Raw genomic sequence first — 2685 nt, forward strand, 5'->3', positions numbered from 1 at the left:
GTATACCCAGAAGTGGGTTTGCAGGATCATATGGTAGTTCTACTTTTAATTTTCTGAAGAACATCCATACTGCTTTCATAGCGGATGCACCAATTTGCATTTCCACCAACAGTGCTCAAGGGTTCCCTTTTTTCCACATCCTCATCGGCATCTGTTATCTCTTGGTTTTTTGTTTTTGTTTTTGGATGAGTTGCTTTTCTACAACAGTCATTTTAACAAGTATGAGGTGTAATATCTCATTGTGGTTTTGATATGTGTTTCCCTGACGATTAGTGATGTCCAGCACTTTTTCATGTACCTCTTGACTATCTGTATGTCTTCTTTGGAAAAATAACTGTTCAGTTTCTTTGCCCAGTTTTGAGCTAGGTTTTTGGGTTTTGCTATTGAGTTGCATGAGTTCTTTATATACTTTGGATATTAAACCCTCATCAAATATGGGATTTGAAGATATTTTCTTCCATTCTGTAGTTGCCTAGAAAATTTCTCAATAGTTCTATCAAGCAGCCTCTTCCATGAATATCTAATCTTCAGGTGTTTTATTTAACAGCTCTACTGAGTTACAATTTACAAAAGCTACTCACTGTAAATGTAAAATTTGATAATTTTGGCACATTTGTGTCATTGGGCAATTATCACACCACCACTGTGAGCCAGTCCTAGAACAGCTCTAAAAAGTTCTCTTGCGCCTGACTGCTGGCAATCCTCGTTCCCAGTCCCAGTCCCATGCAACCACTGATCTGCTTCCTGTCTCCATACATTTGCCTTTTGGGGGGATACTTCATAAGAATTAAACCATGTAGTCTTTCCTGCTTGGCTTTTCTCACTTAGCATAATGTTTTGAAAGTCCGTCCATGTTGTACTGTGTAGCAAGAGTTCATTCTTTATTGCTGAATGGGATTTCATTGTAGGAATATACCACAGTTTGTCCATCATTCACCAGTTGATGGACATTTGCTATCATTTCATCTTTAAATAGTTGAATTCACCATTTGGAACGGGGGGGGGGGATTTTCTTTGTGGGAAGATTTTTAGTTACTGTTTTTATTTATTTACTTCTATTCAAATTCTCTATTTTTTTTCTTGAGTTAATTTTGGTAATTAATGCCTATCTGGGAGTTTTTCAAACTTTTCTAGGTTGTCTAATTTATTGACATAGTTCTATAATATTCCACCTATAATTCTTTCCATTTCTGTAGGGTCAGTGATGTCCCTTCTTTCACTCTCGGTTTTAATGGTTTGTGTCTCCCCTCTTTTATTCCTGGTCAGTGTAGGTAAAGGTTTATCAATTTACTTCATCTCTTCAAAGAAGCAGGTTTGATTTCATTGGGTTTCTTTACTGTGTTTTGCTTTCTATTTCACTGATTTCTACTCTTTTTATTTCCTTCCTTTTGCTTGCTTTGTGTTTAATTTGCTCTTATTTTTGCTGGTTTAGAGTAGAAGCTCAGATGATTAATTTGAGAACCTCTTTTCTAATATGGGTATTTAAATCTATACATTTCCCTGTAAGTACTACTCTAGCTGCATCTATAACTTATGGTATGTTGTGTTTTAATTTTCACTCAGTTCAAAATATTTCCTAGTGTCCCTTATGATGTCTTCTTAGATCCATGCGTTACTTATAACTGTGTTAACGCCCACATATTTACGGAATTCCTAAATTTCCTTCTGTTAATGATTTCTACTTTAATTCTGTTAAGGTTGAATGGTTTCAATTCTTTCAGATTTATTATTATGACATACCACATGGTCTGTCCTGGTCTATTCCTTTTGTACATGAAAAGAACATATACAACACTGTTGTTGGGTGGAGTGTTCTACAAATGTCATTAGGCCATTTAGGTCACGTTTGATAGTGGTGTTCAAGTCTTCTATATCTTTGCTGACTTCTCTGTTTAGTTATTGTATTAATTATTGAAAGGAGTATTAAAATCTCTCTGTTGAATTTGATGTTTCTTATTTTCTTCTGTCAGTTTTTGATTCATGTATCTTGGGGCACTGTTGTTGTATATGTATACACTTTTAATTGGCATATCTTTTTCATGTATTGGTTCCTTTATCATTATATGTATATTTTACAAGTGAAGTATAGTTGATTTATAATGTGTTTCTGGTGTACAGCAAAGTGATTCAGATATACATAGATTTATGTCCAAGAATGTTTTGACTGTTCTCTTCTAGGAGTTTTGGGGTGTTATGTCTTATATTTAAGTCTTTGAGCCATTTTTTAGCTTATTTTTGTGTATGATGTGAGAGAGTGTTATAACTTCATTGATTTACATGCAGCTGTCCAGGTTTCCCAACACGACTTGCTGAAGGAAAAACATAGCATGCTTCAGGAATTCGCCTGTCATCCTTGTGCAGGGGCCATGCTAATAATCTCTGTATCGTTCCAATTTTAGTATCTGTGTTGCCAAAGCGAGCACCCTTTTATCATTATAAAATGTCCCTCTTTGTCTCCAGTAACAATTTTTGACTAAGGACTATCTTGTCTTATAGCAATACAACCACTCAAGTTCTCTTATGGTTGTTACTTGCATAGTATATCCTTTCTCTACCTTTTTACATTCAATCTATTTGTGCCTTGTATTCTGAAGTGTATTTGTGACAGACAGCATAGTGTTCGATTCTGCTCTTTAATCGCTGCTAGAAATCTCTGTCTTTTAATTAGAATGATTAGTCCACTCA

At 35.0% G+C, this 2685-nt stretch overlaps 1 non-coding gene across 1 annotated transcript; it reads right to left on the reverse strand.

Moving 5' to 3' along the window:
* Positions 1-2316: 2316 nt before the first annotated feature.
* On the reverse strand, positions 2317-2423 carry LOC116284515 (U6 spliceosomal RNA). Its single transcript, XR_012062534.1, has one exon. It is a non-coding gene; the product is annotated as a U6 spliceosomal RNA (small nuclear RNA).
* Positions 2424-2685: the final 262 nt, after the last annotated feature.

The sequence above is a fragment of the Vicugna pacos genome, chromosome 20 (genome assembly GCF_048564905.1).
Source record: "Vicugna pacos chromosome 20, VicPac4, whole genome shotgun sequence".
Taxonomy (NCBI): domain Eukaryota; kingdom Metazoa; phylum Chordata; class Mammalia; order Artiodactyla; family Camelidae; genus Vicugna; species Vicugna pacos.